A 26,125-nucleotide genomic window follows, 5' to 3' on the forward strand; every position below is an offset into this window, starting at 1 on the left:
ATTTTGATAGCAGCTATTTCAACAGCCGAAAGCAGTCTGTTTACAGATATTGAGCGTTTTTGATCTGCTAGATTCTGCTCATTTATTTTTGTGGCTAGCTCTTGGTATTTAAGTAAAAAGAGTCTATGATGTTCTCTCCTCACACTTTCCCCACATTTCTCTGCCAAAAAAATAAAGGCGCATTACATCTCTGTTCATATGGTATGTCCATTTTCGTCGCTTTTTTGGTTGCTGAACCTCTGCTTCTGCCTCTGGTTGTATAAGGTCATCCACCTCTGGAGGATGTGGTGGTGTTGGATCATCAATAGGTTGAGGAAGAACATCAATTGCTCCTGCTTGACCGTTTGTCGCGGCTTTCTCTAACTGATGTTCATTGCCGTCGTTTTTCCACGCCAAATCAACCTGTTGTTTAATCTCCATTGCACGGGACTGTCCCGGTATATATCATCAGTCATGGACGCATTTTTATAATGCAATCAAGTGATCTGATGAGAGCAGTCTGCCCAGACATATTGGAGAAAGCCTGGTTTTTACCCCATCATTGACGGACTGGGTTGCAGTCAAGTACACGATGGGGGGGACCTACAGCTTAAGGTGGGTTCCGAACCACCAGAACCTCGGTAAAGGTACATTGAAAAATTTCTAGAGGTACCGGCTCAGGGATCGAACACCGGACCTCTGAGGTGAAGTCTGAGTGTCTAACTAATTATAAAAGCTGCAAAATATTGTAATTGAAAAATTATTTATATTGTCAGAAAAAGTTTTTTTAGCACTTCACAGAAGGAATAAAGTTGAAATGTTAACAGCAAACTGAATTAACTTCAACTAATGGATATTTAATAATTAAAACTACTAAATTACTATGGTTCTTCTCAAATAAAAGATTACGTAATGTTTAAGTTCAAGGGTGTGTTTTTTGTTATTCAAATGAAGATAAATCAAATTAAATGACTCTCTAAAGTCGTATTTACTATTAAGTAATGAAAAATATAACATTATTATCGCTACTATTGTATAGAAAATCGACTATTTTATTATATTTCTTTTTATACTCTCTGATCTTGTATTTTACTGATAACAGTGCAGATGTAGGTTTCAACAAATCTACTGAACATTCTACAGTTACGGAAATTTTAGTAAGATTAACTCCTTTTCCAGCTTGTTCAGACCTAAGATTACGGAAAATTCCGTAATACTAGCCCTAACGCAATACTTGACCAGTTACTTTTGATGAAAAATTATGTATTGCTAGGCAGCATCTAAATCTACTCTATCCCCTTTTCTTTAAAACTATTAAGAAGCACTCAGTATAATCGAATGCTTTAAATAGTCATTTATACTACGAATTTTATGAAGCTTCCTTCATTCTGCCCAACAACGATACGTTGCATAACAACCATGCTCGTTGCGTGTTAATAATAAAATGAGTATTGCCTTATAAAATCTTGTACGAAATACGACCATATTATTAAAAATAATTTATTTATTAGAAAATGTATCCGAATACAAATTCTCATAATTGTTCATTAGGTACTTTCCATACATAATCTAATAAAAAAACCAAATGTCAGTATTGTAAATTATTTTTATAATATATTTAAATATAACAAGCACGTAAAACCTATTATAGAAACATTAAAAATAAATAAATTCAATACTTCTTTTAGAAGTAAATTACAAAATTTTATGTAATTAAATTTAGAGAATGTAATAAAGCCAATAAATTGAAAACATTAATTAAATGCAATATTTATTCTGGATTCAGAAAAAGTAAATTAATGTATAACTGTAAATTTGAATAGAAAATTCTTTTCCCTTGAAATATCCTGAAAGGATTTAATATAACGTCAGAAGGCTGAAGTTTATTTTAGTTTCAACAAATATGAAGCTAGATGCAATGGCTGTGCATTTTCTGTGTAAACGTGCTCTGAAGTGTGAACAAAGATGTACTGGAAACGTTACTGAGGGTAGCCATTGGTCGCCCGAGGGTCAATCCTCTTAGCACTCTAGAGAGAAATACACAATTTCACAAGACATATCTCCACAAACTGTTTCTGAAACTTTTGTTGGATAGCAAACTTTACAAGGAACAATTGGCTACGACCTAGACATTTTTTAAAGAACAAAAACTAAAGATTTTTAAAGAAAAAATTACAATTCAAACATTAAATTTAGCATCTAATAAAAAAAAGTTTATATTTAAAAGAATATTTACTATCTTTGGTCATTTTTATATTTAGTCGACTATGTGCAGCAAAAAGAAAGCTTGTTTGTTCGCAATTTTCTTAGTCGAATGCACGCAGAAAAAAGAAGATGTTTGTAAATTTCTGTTTTGTTTTGCTGTTATACATGTTCTACCGTAACTTTCAACACACTTAACATATTTGCGTGATTTTTTAAATGCAGCTCATGATAGCCTGAATTAGGCGTAAAAAATATTTGTTTGTGTTAAACTTAGGCATAAATCCTATACTGTTTCTGAAAAGTGTCGTAGTGAGATTACAAAAAGTGAAATTTTTTAAACATAGTAAACCAAAGTATTTCTATTCCATGATTCTGAAAATGACAATGAAAATACCCGCAAAGTTCATTTTTAAGGTAAAAATTTAAATAATACTCTCTAAATATAAGTATTCGGAAAGATGCATTCTGGATAACAACAGTTGTAGCGTATTTTCTTAAAAAGGCTTTATATGAAAAATCATAGGGCTTAGTTGGAAGAAACCCCTGCTTGTTTTCCAGTGACCTTTCTTTTTTTTACGTAGAAAGTAAAAAGAGAATTATACAGGATTACCAGTATATAGTTTCTTTCAACTGGTGTTTTGTTAAAAAGAATATATATATAAACAAAGGATTGCGCTGAGTAGACATACAACCTTAACCCTTTTCCAGTGGCCTTTCTTTTCATTATGTAAAAAGTGAAGGTAAATATATATCCCGTTTCCAGAAACCTTTTTTTTTACATTTTTATCCTAATGAGAAGGTATACTGCTTGTGCAAAATTTGGCATCGCAGGTTTTTCACAAGATCTCCGAGTTAGAAGTTTGGAAAAACGACACACTGTTTGACGAAAAATGAATAAACAAAAGTTGTTCATCCAAGCAAGATTTACAAATTTGCCATAACTTATTTATGGACAGTATGCGTGGTTCTTGTTTTAAATGTGAAAAATAACATTAAAAAGTAAATTTTTTTAGAAAAACGATACAAGATATGACACAAGGGATGACAAAAGGGATGACAAAAAATGAATACATAAAAGTTGTTCATCAAAAAAGAACTATAAATATGTAATCATTTTTGATAGGATGCGTAGCTCTTATTTTAATCGTGAAAAATAACAAATTTAATTTTTGGAAAATCGACACAAGCTATGAAAAAAATGAATAGACGAACATTGTTAACCAAAAAAGATCAAAAAATTTGTTTTCAGTCATTTTTTGATTAAAGTATCATGAAAATAAAATTTTTACTTTATTTTTCAATATCTGAATAAGCAGTCCCAGAACAAAGTACAGAAACTAATATAATATACATTTAATAAAATATAGTTAAACATAATATAGAAAAGTTCGTGTTTCGGACAAACTTTAATTGAATGCGAAGCACGTGATACGTGATGAGAATGTGTTCGTTAAAGCCAAAGGAGCTTTAACAAGAGATAATCAACTATCAGTAAATTACAATTATCGATGGTACCACTGAAATTTCATGACATTTCAGTCATGCCATCGATAATTGTAGTTTGATGATAGTGGATTCTCTTTTGTTAAAGCTCCTTCGGCTTTGACGAAGGGTGGAGTATAGCATAGCGTCACCACAATTGTGACAAACTCAAAGAAAATTCGGATAGAGCGTTAAATAAGAGGAAAGGGTCTGTCAAAAATTTTCGGAAAATCCGTTAAGTAATATATGGACAATCCTTTATGCGAAAAGTTAAAACACAACCATGTCTTATTCCCAATAGTATAAAAAAAGGATCAATAAGTAAATTAGAAGAGAGGCACGAAAATGATGTTACTTGAGAAAGAAAGTTGAAATGGAATAAAAAAAAACTATTAAAACCTTGAAATTAATTATAAAATTTATAATTTAGTTTAAATAATAGTAATTTGCAATCTTCATAGAAAAATTCATACAAGTATTCTATATCGAAAACACTGAAATTTATTTTGCACTTATGTATATTATGCACTGCAATGTAATTACATTACAAAGTATCGGAAAAGTACTGATGTATCAATTTATTTTTTCTGATACGATTCCCCCACGGCCTTGAGTTTGCGATTAAGATTTAATCAATGAAAGTCCTTTTTGCATACTGAATACATGATTCGTTTTTATCCCTCTCTTATTGAAGGAAGAAAATCAAGATAAGAGGCAAGTTATTGCTAGTACTTTAAAACGTATTTGCATATTCATTCTTCTGAAATAGTTTCTATACACACAACAATTTAGATCTTTAATAAGAATTAACTTAAATTCCTAATGCCTGATTAAAATAGACCTCTACAACTTAGGGAGTCAGAATCACTTATATTCTATGCCAGACTGCAGTTGACCTTTTCTACTAAGTATTAAATAATATTATCAAAAGAAATTTTATATCGCTCAAACTTGTAGAAGAAAAGAACATTTCTAATTTTCAATAAAAACTTTATTTTTCAGATGAATACATTAAATTACATTTTTTCTAACATAAAGTACGATCTTTCATACTGAACAAAAGAGCAAAATAAAAAGAGTTAATGTAAAATATTTATAATTTTAAAAGAAAGAATTTGATGCAAGAAAAAAATTGCATTTTTTATGACTGCCTACATTGTACGTATACTGGTGAATCTTAAATAAGTAAGATTCAACAGAAAAGTGAACATCGCAAGTAAAATTAAAAAGTGGAAATTATTTTTAAAACATATGACTAATCGATTTTTAAGACTCACTATAAGGTTTATTTCTCATGTATAATAAAATAACAATAACAAAACCGTTATTCTCGGATATCATACATAGAATTCTTAGACGCCCCAGATCTCTTTAGCCCGTTATAAAATAGAGGCTACGAAAGTAAGAAATAATGCTTCATTTATAGCTACAGTATTTAATGAATAGATAAGAAGTTAAGCTTCTACGATAAAACAGAATACACCAAAGAGATCGATAGTGTGTTTTGAAATATTATTTAGCTTCCTAAAGTAAAACAACATACAAATTTATTTTTGTAATAAATCAAGCAGTAATTTTAATTATAATTTTAACCTTTGAACATAATAATATGTTTAATAAATGAAACTTACTGCTCACTTTTTATTGTGAATTAGAAAATGTTCTATCTCATGCTGTCTACGTAAAATGATCACAAAGGTGTAAATTTTGCAACACTTGGTAATGGTGCTTCAAATTTAAACAAATTTTTAAAAATATTACGAAATACTGTGTTTAAAATCGAAAAAAAGCGTAAAAAAATTTGTTTTTTAAAAGTTTCTTGTAACATTTTATTATTCTTATCAGGTTTAAAGTCATATTTTTTTCACTTTCAACTTTGTGATCGGACTTGGAAATTCCCTGTTGCGTATAGTATTAATAATAATAAAAGTCAAACTTTTTACTCTATAACAAAGAAAGAATGTGAATAAATATTTTTAAATTATTTTCTTTAATCGATTTTTAACTGTTAATTTTAATTTGAAACTGGGAAGAAGTATATATTATTGTGTATAATATAATGCTATGTTCTGATTTCAATAGTTATAAGGTACCATTTCTGATTTCGAGTCAATTTAATTAATAATGTATTTTGCCAGAAGAAGATTGCAAAAATAATGTTTGTGTATCTAAAAGTATGACAGTTATATTATGTAATTCATTCGTGGGGAAGATTGTAAAATAATCCAATTAAATAATCAATAGGCGCTTTTTGTTGGAGAATTTTTCCTGCGTGAATTGCGTCCGACCATTTTAGAGTCCTGATTAAACTTGAGTATTAACTGAGTACGATCCAATTACCGTTGGATTAGCGCTCGGTTAGTGGCAACGAGAAAACTTACCTGTTTACGCTGATTACGGGCTAAGAGCCCTGAAAATGGTATATTTACCTCAATACCGCCGCCTTTTCCGTTAGGCGTGATTTTCCCCTATAAAAATTCCGCTTCGTTTCCAATCAGACTATACGAAAACATAATCCGCGTTCTCTATTCCCTTGTGTAATTAAAATCCCAAGATATCCTCGCAAAGCGTTACGAATTGAGTTTCAAATACAAACAATATAATTTTATTATTATTTATTATTTTGAGGCGTGCAGAATAATACGAGAATGTGAGGTGATGTCATTTTTTATATTTTCTACCATCTATAAAAAATGGACACAATTTATTTGGGACATTTTATTTCTTGATATTGGGAAAAGAAATCTGTTTGGTGACATTTCTGAAGGGTTATAATGACCGAAAAACACGTATCTGTCTCGATTTTCGAACCGTAAACTTCGAAACTGATATGTGTTTCACACATGAATCTTTTCCTTCAATAAAGCATCATGTAACGATAAGAGAGCTACCATCATTCATTCATAAAACGTGATATCCCTCTGACTCAGACGCATTGAAATCTCCACTGACTAAGTGACGCCCGCCATTCTTTATGCGTTAATAGGTACGTGCAGCCTTTTGCGACAAAAGAAAGCAATTTTCAATTGTTAAATTCTTTTCTTAACTTTCAGAATTTCTAAATCTACATTTCTGTACTTTTTTTGAATTAATCACTTACTTTAGTTCTTTTTCAGTTTTCAAATGGTATACATTTTGTCACAATAATCAATTAACTATATAAAGTTATAACGATTTTCTTTTACCAATATAGACTAATTATTGTTTAGATAATAACAGGTCATTGAAGATTTAGATGATACCTTTTTCAGTAAATGAAAGAAGTAAAGCAAAACTTTCAGAAGAAAATAATAAAAATTGAAACCTTGGTGCTAGTGTTCCGGGCTTTGTCTGGATGAAATTTTCTCACTTTTTGAAACGAGAAATGGGAATTTCATTTTCCTGCTCAACTCAAAAAGTTATTACTTAAAGAACCATAATGTATTCGAAAGCAGAAAAATATAATATATTTTAAAGAAATTATGAATTTTTAACGAATTCAAGGAAGTATTTTTTTTAGATTTATGAGTGTTTTCTTTCGTGCAAATGGCGATATTTAAAGGGAGTTTCTTATATTTGAAAATTTTGAGGAAATATAAGGAAAAACTCAGCAAAGTAGAAACCCTGCTGGTTTCTTAAACTTTTGTAAATACCAAAAAACTGTCTTTAAATAACACAAAGTGCAGGGGAAAAAATTAGAACACACTTTTTAAAAATTGCAAAAAATTACAGATCGTCTAAATAAATGCCTTTTCTAATGGCAAATTCCCTTACTTTTTATGCGATTCTTAGATTTGTAATCCACATAAACAATGTTCTGACATACTGTTTCCAGGCTCATTAACTAAAAGACTTTGATATTTGAAATGACCATTCACGCATTATCCTATAATTTTTTCTCCAATGACTTTTTAACATCAGATCTAAAACACTCGCATTTGTCCACCATTATAATAAAAAAATTCTGAAAATTTCGATTTGCTTATTGATTGTGAATAATTGATAGCAAAATAAACATTTATGTACCAACGAAGTATATTTGCAACTTCCACAGTAAAGACTACAACTCCGCCACCCTTAGTTGATTGCAATTATTAAATGAAGTTAAAGAGATATCAAAAAATATTCTAAACACCAAAATATTACTAATTTCAATGTGATAATTGATGAAAAATATGACCCTTAATTATTGAATTAAAATTGTTTGATCTGTTTGATCTTCCTTTATCTTTAGTATGTCAAGTAATATGAAATAGCAACAGAGCAACTGGAAAGATAATAGCGATAAAAGAGTTTCGGTCGATATACAAGTGGCTGAGAGCTTTCGAAGTCGTGAGCAGTTATCATATGTATAGATATAGAGATAGATATAGAAATAGATTACTCAAGAAGCCATTTGAGAACCAGTTGTTGATGGATCAAATTTGTGTGTTTGTGTGTGTATGCGCGCGTGCGTGTGTGTGTGCGTGTGTGTGTGTGAGTTTCCAGTTAAAATTACATTTTCCTTCAGCTCATGAGAAAAGTGTAAAATGAAATAAAGGGTACTTTAAAACTTTTTGAATGCTAATTCCAAAGACTGGTTTGAAATTCGAACTGCAGAAGCGTAAAAAGTAAAATACTGAGATAGAACAAAGCGTGAAAGAGAAGGAAGGATAAAGAGGAAACCAGCTGACAGATAAACTGTAAATCAGCTGCAGTAACAGGAAAGCGTGAGGAAAAAAACGAGAAAAAAAGATACCTGTTTCAAAAACATAAAACTAAATTCTTCTAAAATATGATCGATTTTTCATCTGATTTTCTTTGTATTTTTGACAATAATAGTATTAATAATTATTTAAAGAAAATTGATATTGCTTAATGTGTTATAACCAAAATGATAAAATTATAAAACTTTTTGCTCTTGAATTTAAACTTCAATCGTAATCGCCAATTTCCATTTTATTTTTCAAGGGTATGTGAAATTTGATTATGATGGTTCCTGGGGCCAGTTTATGCTCTCAAGAGTGAAAATTCAGGAGCGAATATCGCTCGAGGTAAGTAAAACGATGAAAGGAAAGTAGAAGAAAGAAAAAGAAAAAGAAAAAGAAAGGAAAATGTTCGCGAAATGTTTCAGAACGAGCGGCAGATAAGGTTTATTTTATTGGGCACTGATTTATGTAAATGTCTATTTGTGCGAGAAAATTGAAGTCATTTTTACTGAATCAAAAATATTATTTAAATTGTTACTCTGAAAAAACGTTTATTATTACTAAATATTTTTTATGTATTCATTATTAATAAAAATATTGGTAAATTTTAAATAATTTGAAAATTAAATTTTTTGGTAGAAATAAGTCTCATTAAGCCACCCCTGATTGCATCTCATCGAAGTGTATCTCTCCGAATTTGCATGTCATTCAGTATTCCAGTCTTCATTCAGAAATTAGAGAATATTTACATTATTAATTAAAATTACATTTCAGTAATTTTTAAAGAGCATGTCAAGACGAATGTGCATATATTTATTTCAAGATCACCGAAATTTAGCGGAAGTTATAAAAAAGGAATTCAAATAAAAAGTTGAATCTTGAATCCCCACATTACCTCTTTATCTATATTCTTTCGCTTAATTATGTGTTCCAGACAATACCTCCGTTTCGGGCTTTTATGAGAGCACGAAATGAACTTCTCTTCGTTTTTCGCTTTTCATGAAACTCGGGATGATGTGACTGTATATAAACACATGAAATAATTGTTTTGTCACTTTAATCTTATTTCGTACTTTGCTTTTAATATTGTCGCATTCTATAAAAATAACTGCCGCGTAAAGAAATTTGTCTATAAAAGTTCTCTCTGCTTACTATTACGAAATTTTCCGTAAGACTATTCCATTACCAGCTTGTTCAGGGCTAGTATTACGCAAAATGGCTAATACTAGAAAATGCCATTAAAGTTCTATTCAGAATGTTATGAATATATAAATTATTAAACACATCTACACAGAATACTAATACTCGAATCTTTGTGTTATTTAAAAATATACCACAGGAAAGCACGCCGGACTTATCTGCATTAATATTACTTGAAACGTGTTAGAATGTAATCTGATGAACCTATGAAATTCAGTTCTGAACATGTCTGGCTTTTATGGATTTGTACTACTTGAAATAAAACTCAAGATTATTTGTAATAAATGGGAATTCTGATTAATGCGCACTATGTCTACTGTATATTCCATTTTATTATTTAGATTACTTCTTATCTTAAATTTATTATTCTTATAATATAAAATGTAAAGTATTTAAATAAAAATATTATCTTAATTATTATCAGTCTCAGTTATTTTTGTTTTTTCATAGAAAACAAAATATCAATAATTCGTCCGATTAATTTATGCGTTTACTACTGAAAATTGACACATTCTTTATTCTATCATTCATACCTATCTTCTTCCGGTTTTTCCTTTCACCAAAATTGTATACATTTCATGAAATAGTATTGACACCCATCGAAGCTTGCCATCATTTCTTAATCAAATGAATAGCTAACTTTTTGTTTTGCATACCCATTAATCAACTATCTAAAAAATTGACTGTTCAATTAATCAATACGAAGCCATTTCAATTTGAAATTCTCATAAAAAAAATAATAGTATGTCTCCATCTTTGACATTTTATATTTTACGCTTCAAGAAGATTTATTTTTGTTTAGCATTAAATTCCTGGTCAACTTTGCCGTAAATGCAAGGCAAATAATTTAACTAAGCTTTACTATACAAAAGGCTGAGGCATGATTACCACGTTTTTACATGAGAGAAGATTAATTGTTTCTCCGCAAGAAGTTATGAAACTGTTTCTAGAAAGCGTAAGGTCTCAGCTTTATGCAGGTAAATGTATATTAGGGTGAGAAAAAAATTATTTTCGCGTTGTCGCACCCCATATCTATTTCTTTATTTGGTGTAAAAATGATTGTGCCATTTTTTATTAATTTAGAAATTGTCCAATGCGTGATTGCAAGGCATTGGACCACGTTCTTGAATTTTTTTTCCCTATAGATGAAAAATTTCACAATTCTTTTTATCCAAAAAAAGGAAATAGGGGGACAAGATGTGAAATAACGACAAAGAATATATTATTTTTTTGGTCCAACCTAATGTATATTTATTTAAAGGAATACCCGATATACTAAAAGTATATATTTAGTCTCTATTGAGTATTATTCGTATTCATTGAGATTTAAATCTAAGTAAACAATTGTTTTGGTCCTGTTACGATAAAAATAGATACATTTTTGTGAATAAAGCACTTTGAATTTAATCCACTTTTTGACTGCATAAATATGTATTACTCACCCGCTCTTAGGGTCAGTTTCTATATTGAATGCGTATTTATGTTCTGCATTAATTAAATGTTCATTTGAGTTACTATGAAATAAAAAACTCTTGCGTTATTAACTATAACAGGAAGCAATTGTTTTAGTTTGAATTTAACATTTTATTGACATATTGCTTCATAAAATGGTATTATATTATTTTTTTATTTAAATTAATGCTAATGTAAGTGTTTTTATATTAAGTTAAGAAACAGTAGATTCCAGATTATAGTTATATATACATTAATTATTGTCATCCCTTGAGAAGATACATAGGCATTAAAAGTGCTCAATTACCTTGTAACAGGAAAAAGGGGGTTTTTGATAAAACCAGCATCAAAAAAGAAGCCAAATTTATAATTATCTTTGATGCTCGGCTGATTGGGAAACCCAACCGAAGTGTGAAATTAGAGAAGTAAAATGATATAACTTCACGTACTTGCTAATACACGGAATTTATGTGAACAGAAATCACGTGAACATTATCCCAAATCAATAGAACTTTCATTAAATTAACCCTGATTTTATTTTCATAAAACTCTAGTGCAAATTCACAAGATTCACATGCCAGACAAAGAAGAATAATTTAATTTTCAGTGAAGATAGAAATTTATTTTCTTTCCAGAATAACAATACAAGAAATTGAGGCCGAAATGAATTTCGGGAGTGATGAGCAAAGAGCTTTTTCACATATCGTTATGTTTCTTTTTCAATATTTATTAAAATTTTACTTCTAATTTATATCACAATTCATAACATTTAATTGAATATTTATGTGAAAAATTATTAAAATAGTAATTAATAATAATCAATAAGAACAGTAAGTGAAGAAATTGTTGAAAAAGGATTTTAAATCGACAGAAGATTTTTTTAATTTCACTTTTCTTTCTATTTTCAAGATACAAAGTATATCGAGAATATATTTTTTAAGCTGCTTACAGTTTAATGTAAATTTAATTCATTTAGCATTTAGCATTTGGCGTGAAATAAATTTTATCCAACTTTCGCATTTAAAGTGTTAAATGTTAGGTAATTAATCAATTCAAGTCTGCAGAAAAATGTTACGAAAAGCATTAAAAAATCTGAAAATAAGGAAAAATTTTAAATCGTTTAGGCTCATCTAAAAAAGCAATTGCCACAGCATTATGGAAACAATAGAAAGGACACCAAAGAGTGATGCCAAAATAGGCTGGTCTTTAGCCTATTTTTTGGATCATGCTAGCGACTTTGGGAAAAAATATAAAAATATGTTATTGGTACCAAGCTATTCGTAATTGAAAACCAAAGTGAGCACGCTTTTCGTTTGTAGATAATGTTAAAAAATGACGCCTATTTAGGGGTTGAGAAGACTAAAAAGAATAGGAAATTCCACAATTTATCAAATCATTTTTTACATCAACCTCTTATCAATCAAAACAATACGTATTTTACTTTCATAAGGTTTATTTTGTAGAAAAAATACAATAAAAATGATTTTATAATTATTGATATTTCTTATTTTTTAATTTTTTTTTATTTCTTCTCAACCCCTAAATAGGGGTATATTTTTTGAAATTAAAAAAAACGAAATCGATGCTCATTTTGTCTTTCAATGGCGAGTAATTTGATACATGTAATAAAATGTTGTTATAAAGTTTCCCCAGGTCACTAGGAAGGTCCAAAAAATGGGCGAACTTTGGAATGACTCTTGCATTTTTTAAGACACGGATTAAACTTGAAAATCCTATTTATTGGAATACATCATTTATTAGAGAAAATACGAAAAAAATTATCAAGTAAATTAAATTGTACCATACTAAAAAGTGGATAATATAAAATAAAAATATTCTCCGCGAAGGATGTGAAAATTCTCTCTGCCTTTTTAAAATAAAATAACTTAAAAATTAAAAAATTAAATTAACATGATCGTAATCTCTAATGAATAAAATTTAACGCAAAATCATATAGATATTTTATTATTATTATTAATATACCATTAGGCCAAATCCCGTTCGAGGTATGCGTAACTCGTTCGGTTCTAGCCTCGTTGTACTACCGGGGATCAATGAATTCATATGGTAAGGGTACGTAAGGGATGTGTAGAAGAAGATATAGACTTGAGATCAATTTGGAATTCGCGTGTAGCTTGTTCGAACAACATACTCATCCCTCAACACCGCTCCGACGCAGGTCGCTGATCATTCCCTCTAGCAATCACTCCAGATAGATAGCTTCAAAAATCCACCGTACGTCATGATTCACACAAACTTACCAATGAGCTTATATAATGATCCAGGCTCTGTTACCCGATCAAACCGAATCGGCAAAGCTTTCCACGCTTTATAGAACTTTGCTTCGTAAACATGTTTGATTTAATTTAAAAATATGGCTCCGTAATCCCTATCTGCAAGTTAAAACTTCTGTGGGCTAATTTTACAATTTTACTAATAAATATATAAATAAATAGGTACCTAGTAATATTAATATTAATAGTGAATGTAATCATCATGAATTCATGAAGCAGTAAGGAATAACTAAACAGATAAGGGGTCATTCACAAATTACGTACAGTTTTTTGTGTAATTTTCACCCCCTCCCCCCTCTAAACTTACTAAGATTTCTAAACTTAGCGAACCAACATACATATAAAATATAAATTCTGATACTGAAATAAACGTGCAACCTTAATTACATTAGTTTTAAAGAATAAAATGTGTTAATGACAGGCTAAAAATGTTGCGTAGCTTAGTAAACAATGCCATAAATTAGAAAAATAGTATCAAAATATTGTCATCAAATTATGCAGTATATTTTAAAATTATTAAAAATAGACTTCAATTTTTATTCAAACTACTTTTCTTTCGTCTAAAAATGACCAAAAATCGTATTTATGTATCGCAGGTTTTCCAGTCATTTTCCTTTCTCTTATCAGAAGGGTTCATGACATTCCGACTGTTCACTGGAAATGAGAGGCACACACGTATAAGCTCAATGGCCGGCTCACGTAGAGCAGCAGTGGGGATATGATGCTTGAAGCCAATGGGACTGAACGGAATATATCATGGGATCGAATGAGCTTGTCTTTAACCTCGACAACAGCGTCATCTCACACGCGAATATATACCACGAAGTAGTATCGCGAAGTTATAGGAGCAACTTTAATGAAAAAAAGCATTGTATATCAATCCATTTTAACCAAAAATGTTATAGTCCGGTTTAAAATTCATTATTTACCATAAGATTTATTCTAAATATTTAAATGAAATTAAAATTTGTTCTGAAGTGTTGACATTCGTTGTTTTGGTGAAAATAGAGGTGATTCAGTATATGGACCGATTATTTAAGAGATAGCTCTTTTTCTAAACGAGATGCTTAACGGGCTGCAAACGTTTTAAGTACGCACGCAGGGAAAATACATTTATTTTAACGTTTAACAGCAAAATTTTATCCTCGTTTTCGTTAAATATTTAGTTTACCCTTACCTTCATATAGAAAAACAATTTTCAACATATTTTTTACAACGCAGTGAAAACCCCCGCAAATGGTCCGTACGTCCCTAATTGAGAGCCTAGATTTTACGTTACGGTCAATCCCAAAATTGACATTGAATTCAGGTTTGACTGTATTCAGATAATAAATTATGTATTTTTTTTTTAAATTCGTGTCTTTTGATAGGAAATTAATCTTTTTGATTGGTTCTTTTAAAGAAATCTACAAATAATCCTTTTAACTTTTATAAACTACAAAATCATCTTTTTGGTTCTAAATTCATGTTTTTTTTTAAATTCATCTCTTTTAGTGGAAATTTGATCCTGAATTATTTTTTGAGAATTCATGTTTTCGGTTCAATTAAACTGTTTTTAATTTAAAACGAAACCTTTTTTATTTCGAAAAACCACTGTTACATTTTTTGTTGAGAATCCATATTTTTTCTTTAAAAATTCAATTTACGTGGTCGAACGTTAAACTAGTTTCTTAGTTCATAAGAAAAAGATAAATTTTACCGAACTTAAGGACCCTAACAAAGAAGAGCGTGATTCAAAATTTCAGAAATAACTTTACATCATTTCTACAGGTCCCATTACTAACATTGTCTCTCAAATCCAATATTTTCATTTTCGTATCTCTTGAGCACATACAATAATAATATTTTTATCCAGCCCTTTAAAATACTCTTATTATAAAGTTGCTAATACACTCGTGCTTCTTAAATTTGAAAAACTTCATAACTAACTTTCACTTTGGAGGTTGCATTAAGATGTAAATGCAGGGCGTGCACGACATACGATAAACATCGGATCGTTATAAGGTGAAGTGGTCGTAATGCAGAAAACAGAATGCGGGAAAAGTCTCTAGAGAACCTTATAATAAACTTATTGAGGTTATGACAGACTTATTATAAAACTTGACAAAGTTTCCTCAGCGCTGAAGCTATATTTCTTTAAAGGTGTAAGAGTCTTTGTGGTTATCCTGTTAAGATTTCCATCCTATTGTAAAAGAATTTTTCACCGAGTATATTATTTGCAGAGAAGTCTTGTAATCAGTGTAATAAATTAATAAAGGAACAATAGTTCTTCTTCAGGAAACTCAAAATAATGACTGTTTTAACTGCGTTTATGGCTCTACTTTTCACACTTTTTCTTCCTTTTCAACAGTCTACATGCACGATTTATTATACCTCTGAGACAGTATTAAAGACCGTTTTTTAAATGTAGCATGGATTTTTCCTTGTTTTCTACACTAAATTTTCCTGATTTTGAAAATACATTTCAAAAATCGAAAATACGAGCTTTTGGAGTATGATTTGATAAATAGTGATTATTTAAACTGATTTTATTTTTTTTATAGCATTAGAATTTCGAAGGTTATGAAAATCGGCTTTCGATAACGATTAAAAATAGAATTTTCATTTTTTTACAAAAACAAAAACTCACTCGTGGGATGTGGAGATGCTGAATGAGTATAAAAATTTTCATACCAGAAAATTACCCTATTTTAAGAAAATAAAGATTTAGTGAGACGACCTCGTACTGTGAAAATTTATTGTTGAAAAGCCTAATAAAAGAAAATAATTTTTTTGTTTTTAATAAACGATAATAATTTCAAAATATATCGATGATGAAAGGAAGAAAAATATTATCACTTGTACCTGCCCAAGGGAGCGAAAAAATGCGAATATGCGTTGTTTAGAGTCATGTGTAAAAAGAGAAGCTCTAACATCATAAACGATGATTGACGTACATGTTAATAATGCTTTAAATGTTTATAAATAATAATAAAATGTTAATTTTAAAATTCTTATATAACGCTTTTTGCAAGCAGTGAAATAAACAAAAGAATAACATTCATATTCTCAACCACAAATCGTAAAGGTTCACTACATTTCTTGTTTAAGAGGAAAATTTAATTGGGCTTTCTGAAAACAATAAACCTTTTATGTCTCCAGCTCATATTTTAATTTGCAGAATCTGCAAGATACCTCATATATTTTCGAGACATTTTAAAGAAGATAGAGATATGAATACGTAAAACAAATGCTTGTCAACTATTCTAAGATCAAAGCTATTTACGTACGTTTGATCAAATAAATAAAACCTTTTATGTTCAATCGAAGTGATAAGATCTGAATCTAAATAACTGAATTCTGTAGAATAAATAAGGCAAAAGTTTTAAAAGGCCAGAATTAATTCAGATTTCCTTCATTTTCACCATCAAACATTAGGATTGAATTTTATGAATTCAGTAAATGGAAGTGGTTCAATGAAAAGTATAATACAAAAAAAAACAATGTTATGTAAACGTAAGTAACGGACAAATTAAAAAAGAGAAGGTTTTTTGAAAACAAGTGATTGGGAGTAAAGCATCGGCTTTTTTAAATAAAAGACCCACGGAATCAACACTTCAATCAGGATTTCGATACAGGTATTCAATGCTACCAATTTAACACATGAGCGATTATTCTCTTGATTGCAAACAGAAATCATGGTCAGATCGAAGGTAGACTTGTATAAGTTATTGGTCTAAATTGCTAACAAAAAACTGATTGATAACTTTGCTGCTGTTTCACCCCTCCCTTCTCCCATGTAACAGTTTTTAACACAATGGTTTGGACGCCCCCCACCCATTTTCAATCCAAAATATCAGTTTTCAAACCAAAGGAAAAACGTTAAATTTGTTGTTAAAAAAATGAATTTTTAACAAAATAGTTACATTTTCAATGGAACTAATGAGTCTGCAATAAAAAAATTAAATTTTTAAGAAAGTAATTTAAAGTTTTAACTAATTAGTTTGATTTTCAACCAAAAAAAATCAATTTTGAACCAAATAGTTCCATTTTAATCCAAAGAAGATTCACTTTTAAAACCGAAAACATGAATTTTAACAAAAAAGTTAAGTTTCAATCAAGAAAGATAATTTTTCAACCAAATAGTTTAATTTTTAACCAAACTGTTCAATGCTCCAATAAATAATTGATTGTTTAAGCAAAAAATACAAATTCTCTAGAAGAATCAATCCAAGAATCTCAGTTTTCAATACATTTTGTGTAATTTTCAAGAAATTAATATAATTTTTAAAAAATAGACGGATTTTTAACAAAATAATAAAATTTTAACCAAAAATGGCCAAATTGAAAAAAAAAACATCAAATTTAAACGTTACATTTTCAATCAAATAGGTCAATTTGCAAGTCAAAAAGAGATTTTTTTTTTAAATGCAGTGAACTTATCAACAAAAAATATGAATGAGTTTTTAACAGAACAGTTAAATTTTCAATCAAAAACGATGACTTTTTAATAAAATAATTGAATTTTAACCAAAAGGAGATGAATTTTGGAGCAAAAATAATTAACTTTCAACCAAAAATAGTTTCATTTTGTTAGTGTTCGGATTTAAGCGAAAAATCAAGAAAAAAGGAAAGCATCTTGAAAACAGCCATAACACTATGGATTCTTCATAAAAAATGGGAAAAGAGGGGTATAGGGTGAGTGTGAAGATTGCGTTATACTATAATTTTTGATACATGGATTTCCTATAAGGTTGAATTAAAAAAATATTAAGTAACCGTATCAACCCCCTTCCCCCGCCCCGTCAGATAAAAATGCAAAATGGGTACTTTTTTCAACAAAATAAGTAAAATCCATGAACAAAAACACGTAAGAGAAAAATCTAACATTAAATGAAAATGAGAAACGTGAGTGGAAATCGAACATATGTAATTGACCCTAAACCTTTTTATTTTTAAACTCAAACTCTAAATTGTATAAAAAATTTAATTTAATATGAAACTGTTGATTGATATTACATTTTTCATTATTACATTTTAATATTCTAGAAAATAAAATGAGAATGAGAATAATCAAAATAAAGTGTTTAAAATAATGATTTATTCAGATCTTGTATGGCCGTAGAATGTTTTAGGTTACTATACTTTCTTTGAGCAAAGATATTTTATTAAGATTCAATTTAAAAATGTTGAAAGTCATTGAACGAGATTCCATTACACGGTAATGGTTTGTCACAAAGAATAATCTACCCTTTCCTTAGAATTAAATCAATCACTATTGGTACTTTCTTACTCAGCTGCACTTTTATCTTAGGCTCGTAACACTCTTTGAATCAGCAGAAGAGCTGACTTGATCAGTAGTTTATGGACTCAATGCTTTATATGTAAATCCAGAAATTGCGATATTTAAATAGAAGAAGCCTGCATCAAAAGAAAATTGATTTTGCATTCAGCTCATGGATTTATAGGGTTTAGTGAAACCCACTGCATTTTTCGCTCTGTTAGAGATATCGTCGAACAACTATACCATTATCCACTCACCGACATATAACAAATATTTCAATTTTCAAATATCCTTCAGTATACAATTAAAATATTGTTTTTTGTCTTTAAAGAAAATGTGTCGAAAAATATAGAGAGAAAACTATATTGGATGCATTTTTTTTTAATTTTCTTGAGATAATAAATTTATAACTGAACTAGCGTCATTTATCCTTGATCTCATCACAAATATCGTTGGAAGCGAATCAAAGGTATTAGCAAAATACTTAAAAGAGGGATTTGCATTAATTATTATTTAATCACAGTTATAAATCGGTAAAATAAATATATTTGTGGCTGAATAAACAATTTTTAAATCTGGAAATAGCGCTAGTTAAATAGGAATAATTTTGACATTTTCTTTACTTATCATTGATTTCATAGTTTACGTTTTAATCATAAAGTCTATAAAGCCCTAAATAAAATAAAAATAGGTGAAAATTATATGAGAAGGGTCTTCATTTTAGATGAGTATTTTTTTAACTTTGTTCCAAGCTAATATACGTATATATATATATGTTAATATATATATATATATATAGTTTTCCGTGTAATTAGATTATTTAAATTGTCGCTAATACAGAACGTAATTCCGTAAAATTAATTTACTACTGTCAGTAGCTATGCTGACCATACAGGCGAGTTCAGCTTTCGGGACTACGACCGAAATGAGATTAGCGGCAAAATTGATTATCAGATTCCTAGACTTACTTAACACTGACCAGAACGTGCTATTGCTCTTAATATCATTATAATTAGGCTTATGATATCATGTTAGCATCCCCATAGACAAAATCTTAATTTCTTACTATCCTAGATTATACTCTATAATCTTAATATTTATTTTATTTCAATAATCCATTAAAAAAACATTCAAGGTTTCAAACGTCCAAAGCGCACTTTAAAAAATAGATAATATTATTTACTTTAATAATTTTTACAAATTTCAGAGTAAAGGGTTTAAAACCGGTCGAAAAATCTTCTTCTTAATCTAAAAGTAAAATATCAGCCAGGAGAGACCAAAAAAGTTTGGTGTTTTGCTCAAAAACACATACAAAATTTTGACAAAAAATCTGGAAAAATGAGGTTCTTAACTAGTTTAATTGAAGTTATCTTTGAACAATTTACACTAAAGTATTTTGGAATTCTGCTTGAGAACATTATTTTTATTATTATTATTATTCAAATATATTAAAACAATTATTTGAAATTAAATAAGCGATAAATCAAATGTATAGGTTTTTTTAGAAATCAATAGTGAATCTATATATGCAGACGTTCACATTCGTAATAAAATTTTGTTTAAAAACAAAAAAAGATATAAAAAATCCATTTTTAAAACAAAAACATATTTTTTATCGTTTTTTTCTTTTTGACCAAATGTAAATGTTTTTCAGTCTCCTCCGAATGATATTTTACTTGTGAGCAAGAAAGAAGATTTTGCAAAAACCAATTCACTGCATAACACTGAAAAATCATTAAATTAAATAATGACCGTAAAATGTTATAAAGCATTGCATTTTATTCTGACAGTGTTAAACACATTATTGATTAACCTTTTGTAATATGTTTGCTTTTAATTTTTAAATGTTCTAGGGAACTCACACTCACAATTCAAAATATTACAGTGTATTACTTTGTATGTAGCCAGTATACATAAAAATTGATGATGTTATAAAATGTTCATGGTGAAAAATCAAATAGACGCTTACGCGTGTCGATCACACATGTCGACCGTGATTTCGAAAAGAAGACAATCGGGGCTTCGATTAGAAATATTAAAAAATATTTTAAAAGTTTTTTAACTTTGGTTAAAAGTTGCAACTTTGGAAGCTGAACCTAATAGATTTTTCAATTATTTTCAAATTTTGTTATACGTAATGCTTCTGATCTAAATTAAACTTTAAAAGTTGAAGGCTGCAAGTGCACAATTTCAAATTTCACTTGAAAACTTTCTATTTTGGTTTTAGAATTAATTAAATCATCTTTATAACTTGTTGTTTAAACGTTTTTCTGAGCATGTATTAACTTTTTTTGCATATAAATACACTAGACAAAAATATCGGCAAGGCACAGGAGTCCAAATTAAAAGCGAAGAAAATATTCAAAATTTGGAATTTAGTATTTAATAGACTAATTTTCTTTTTGAATAGAAACATTCCTGAACAATTTTTATTATTAACGTTTGATACTAAAAAATTTATAAATTTGATAAAAATTTTTTTGATAAATTTGATAAAAAAAAACTTTTTTGCATGTTCAATGTATTTAAAAAAACTAAGTATTTCAATTTGAAATATCAATAATTTAAAATGATATATATCTCAATGCAAAATGTATGAATTGAATGCATCAGTGCAACAATTAAAAAACGTCTATGCACATTAAAAAAAATTGCACCAAGACATTTTTTTCAATTATTTTTATTTTATATTGAAGCAATAAGTTGGGAACTTCTTATAGTGTCGGAAATTTAAACATGTCGACCATTTTATAATTCGGCAACTTTCTGTCGTGAATTTCCAAATTTTGAAAATTTGGAGATTAGTATGTACCCGAAGACGCTAGAAATAAATTCTATTATATACCGAATTCTGATTTCTTAAAATTTGCTGTCATTCTAACTTCGACTCCTGGATCTTTTCAATTTTTCATCTAGTCTATTTGTATTCTAAAAAACTTCACAGAAGATCAGAAAATTTTGTAAACTACAAGTTATAAATATAATTTCATTAAATAGCAAAATCCAAATATAAAAAATGCATTGTATTCTCCATTTGTATTCCTGGGTCTTGGCGGTTTATTTCTAGTACGTTTTTGTAACTACCAATTATGCAAGGCCCTGAAAGGATTTTTCTCCTTTTTACACAGTTCTTAAGACCATGGATTCCAAATTAATTTGTACTCTTCTAGAATTCCAATTCGCTACTTTTTCGCGTTGGAGCCATTTTATATTCCAGAATTATGTTATTTTCACCCCCCCTCCCCCACCCTATATATCTATCAAGTACACTTATTCACCAAATTTTTAATTGGAAACCCTTACAGTTTAAATCTTAGAATATATATTTCTAAAACTCTTTCCCCATCATAAAAAATCACATTTTTCACAATTTTCTTGGACTTTGGTCATTATAATTATTCAGCTACTCATGAATTTTGAATTAACAATTTAAATGTTTGCTCTTTAAAAGACTGCAACTCCAAACGCCCAAACTGCAAAGACTTTAATTTTAGAAGCTACAACTTTCACCAACCCTGACTTAAAAAAAATTTGAACGGCTCAAGTTTAATCTTAAATAATTAATAGGCCGTGTCTACGTGTACCGTAATTTCTACCCGAACATCAAGATTTGTTATGCACCTATATAATTAATTTCAAGGACTACTTTTTTTTAGAAATGTTTAACTTTAATAACAACTCATAAAATTTTTATTCTGAAATTTGATAACCTTGTCTTTGAAACTTTTTAATTGCAAAATTTCTGGCGGTATCCAATCAGAAAAATGTTCTAGTTGAAGTTAAAAAAGAAGCTGACCTTTTTGCTGAATTAACTTGTTGAGGACTCCGAGTTTTGAGATGCTGCAGAAGGCAATGGACCAAAAAAGGATGGTCGTGGTGCAAGTCTGTCACAAGAGAGCTTCCGATTTTCCTCAAAGTAGCCAAGTCAGCGTGACAGACAAGAGCAGACTGGCGCTCCGCGTGTTTCAATCTCTACACAAACCGGCGCGAATATGACGTCACAAAAGCTCAGAGCCAATGAAAAGTGGGAGCTTGCAGGAACTTGGTGGGGAAGTTTAACCCCCTCCTCATAAGAAGTTGCACCTTAGACACCTGGATGACCACTAATTCGTTCTTCTTCACCTTTTCAAAGCACCCACCCGAAACAGTGGATGAAAGTAGTTCCATTCCAAGACTTTCTCAAGTTTCCTTTTTTCTCTTCTCAGAGAGCTTAAAGCTTTCAGTTGCGCCATTACATCTAACGAAACAAGACATTAAGAAAAAGGATTCTCCGCAGCAAAAATAATTTTTGTTCTGAACTATCAGGCCGAAGGGTTAACCACTTCAATTTTCCGTGCACACTAAATAACAATATTACATGATATTACACAAGATTACATCAGATTATATGAAATTACATTACTTTAAATTTTAATGGTCGACTTTTTTCAAAACGCAATATATCGGATACCGTTTGTCCGATTTTTATCATTTTTATATGGCTAAGAGATAAATTATAAGTGTTTAAGACTAAATAAAAAACAAACCAAATTTTTATCTATTTGGCGAAAAAAAGGTTCACAATAATTTCAGTTCCCTGTGATTTTTATTTAATAGTGATATTTGGATTCTCTATAATATAACCTACGTTCGCTATAACATATATATAATATATTTAATTTAATTTGGGGCGAATAAAAAATCCCGAAAATTAAATATTCCGACACTTGAAAAGTGTTTAGGACTAAATAAAAAACAAACCAAATTTTTATCTATTTGGCCAAAAAAAGGTCCACAATAATGTCAGTTCCCTGTGATTTTAATTTGATAGTGGTATTTGGATTCTCTATAATATAACCTACGTTCACTATAACATATAATATACAATATATGTAATTTCATTTGGGACGAATAAAAAATCCCCAAAATGAAATATTCCCACACTTGAAAAATCTTGAAAAATAAAATATTCAAAATAAAAAATTATGAAAATTATAAAATTAATAAAATTTTAAAATCTTGGCTTGGAAAATTGCCGAGCAGCAAAACTCCTAAACAATTTTTAATATAAGCGAATTTGATAATTCACGAATAACCAAATTTCCGGCAGTTTTTAATATTACCAAATTTGACATTTTTGACAGATAATTGTTAAATTATGGAATATCTGACACTACAAAATTCTCTAAACTAGACAATTTTCGAATTTAAACGATTAAAAAAATTGTTTTTTTATTAAATCATATGTATACATTAAAAATAAAAACAAAATACTTTGATTGAAGAAAAAGCTTTTTTGGACGTTAAATGTATTCTTTTAAATTATTATTTTAATTTTGAGTATCAATAATTTAAAATAATATATTTCTCATGGCAAAAGTAATGCATTCAATGCATCAATTCAACAGTTTAAAAAACTTCTATGCACATTTTAAAAAAATGCACTAAGAAATTTTTTTCAATTATTTTTATTTCACGTTTAAACAATAATTTTCAAAAATATACTAAGCTTAAAAAATGCGTTGATTAAAGTATTTCATTATTGTATTTTTAATAAATAATTGATATTGATTAAAGAACAATTTTTTAATTGTTTAAAGTTGGGAATTTCCTATAGTGTCGGAAATTTGACCATGTCGGCCATTTATTATTCGGTAATTTTCTGTTATTAATTTTATTATTTGGCAATTTTGAAATTCAGTGATATTATAAATTGTCGGGAATTTTATTAGTCAGGAGTTTTTGAATTCGGTAATATCATAAAGTGTTCGGGAATTTTATCATTCTGGAGTTTTTTAAATTCTATATTTTCATCATTCGTGAATTTTGCAATTCGGGATTTTTATATTTCGGCAATTTGATAATTTGAGGGATTTTGTATTTCAAATATTTTCTTAATCGGGAATTTTTTCCCCCGAGTTTCCGTCGTTCCTCTTATATGATTTTGGAAACAATTTTAAATGATTAATTATGATAAGTAACAATTATAAAGAACTATAGTGAGAAGTTTCCAAATTTTATTTTTCACTCATCTAAGTTTTAGGAAAGTTATGATTCTAATTTCTACAGAATAGAATCATTAACAAATTGTGCATACGAAAAAAAACAAATTTAGTTGAATATTTAATTATATTTATAATAGTTTATTTATTAGAATGTTTCCAGGTATTTTTGTCTCAGGGCAGCTGGTTGCATATGCGCACGGAAAAAAATAATTTGATGCGACTAGTCTTATAAAATTTGAGACCAATTTTTGCACGTTTTTAGTAATTTTTATTTAATAATAGGAGCAAAATGAACACTATTTCATGAAAAGTGATTCGAACTTAATAAGACTAGTCATATAAAACCCTATATCCAAGATTAATAGACAGCGACTTAAATCTCAACGAACTATTTTTTTCTGTATTTATACTAAAGCCACTCTTTTCAGAGTATCTTGCGTGTTTACTGATCAAATTTGAAATTTTTATATTTATAGATCCTAATTGTTTATGTAGTGTTAGCGAAAGATGAAGCAGAAGCACGAGATGCACTTTGAATATTATTTTTACTGTTTTTATATTCGGACCAAAGTTCTAGTCAACATGAAATACGAACAAAGCTAGCTTTTGTAAGCAGTGAATCTGCAGTCAATGAGGCTCCAAAAATACGAAATTTCTTTTCATTAATTACTTTCGGAGGGTCTTTATCAAAATAAAGTATAGCAGGTTTAACATTCACGTTCATGTTGCTATTCAAATGAAAAAAGACCATCCGAAAATAATTAATAAAAAGAAATTTCGCGTTTTGGGTGTCTTATTGTTTGAAAATTCACAGCTCAAAAAACGAAACTTTGTTTGTATAATTCATGTCGACTAGAACTTCGGACCAACTATAGTAACAATAAAATCAAAATTAAAGTCGACACTCATACTTCTTCTACTGATTCTATTACTTAAATTAAATTAAATAAGAAACTCTAAAAATTAAGACTTTAGTCCATATATGCAAACACCTGTCTTAAGAAAAAAATGCCTAGAAATGTTATTAAAAATTAATTATTATAAAACTGTGATCAAGCAATCAATTTAAATTGGTTTTTTTTTGGGAGTAAAATTGTGTACTGGTTCTAGATGTGTAGAAATTAGAATCAATGCTTTACTGTAACTTAGATGGGTAAAAAATCAAAATCGTCAATATCTCACTATAGTTGCTTATTATAGTGTCTTAATATTAACAATATTGAAAATTCCTTCCAATATCAGAAGAGACACCGCAGAAATGTATGAAATGAAAAACAAAAGTAAATTTGAACACTACAGTCTTAGACGCTTCATCAATTCTTTTTAAACAATGCATACAATCATTATTAATCTAAATATCATTATTATTCTAAAATTCTAGAGGTGCAACTGAACAATAAATAGCAATAAAAATTGTAATCTTTTTTGGTCAAATTGTAGAAATTTTTGTTGCTCTTAGTTAGTTTTAAACATCTATCAGTTCTTCCTTAATCATATAAAAATGAACCAAAATCGGCCAACAGTCTCGGAGATTTTGTGTGTTGAAAAATGTTGGGGTTCAAATTTAAAGGTTCCTTAAGTGCCGGAATTTTGAAAATG

General features: G+C 29.0%; 1 protein-coding gene and 1 long non-coding RNA gene across 4 annotated transcripts in view; one reads left to right on the forward strand and one right to left on the reverse strand.

Annotated features, from left to right (window-relative positions):
• LOC117171188 overlaps positions 1-8,861 on the forward strand; it is a 60,663-nt gene extending 51,802 nt beyond the window's left edge. The window contains exon 3 of the long non-coding RNA XR_004466853.1: positions 8,596-8,861. This is a non-coding gene — a long non-coding RNA (uncharacterized LOC117171188). The remainder of the gene's footprint in view (positions 1-8,595) is intronic.
• The window catches only part of LOC117171185 (tachykinins), a 133,209-nt gene extending 110,743 nt beyond the window's left edge, over positions 1-22,466 (reverse strand). For all 3 annotated transcript variants that reach the window (XM_033358262.1, XM_033358263.1, XM_033358261.1), the window contains exon 1: positions 22,339-22,466. The gene's annotated coding sequence lies outside the window, so the exon portion shown is untranslated. The remainder of the gene's footprint in view (positions 1-22,338) is intronic.
• Positions 22,467-26,125: the final 3,659 nt, after the last annotated feature.

The sequence above is a fragment of the Belonocnema kinseyi genome, chromosome 4 (genome assembly GCF_010883055.1).
Source record: "Belonocnema kinseyi isolate 2016_QV_RU_SX_M_011 chromosome 4, B_treatae_v1, whole genome shotgun sequence".
Classification (NCBI taxonomy): Eukaryota; Metazoa; Arthropoda; class Insecta; order Hymenoptera; family Cynipidae; genus Belonocnema; species Belonocnema kinseyi.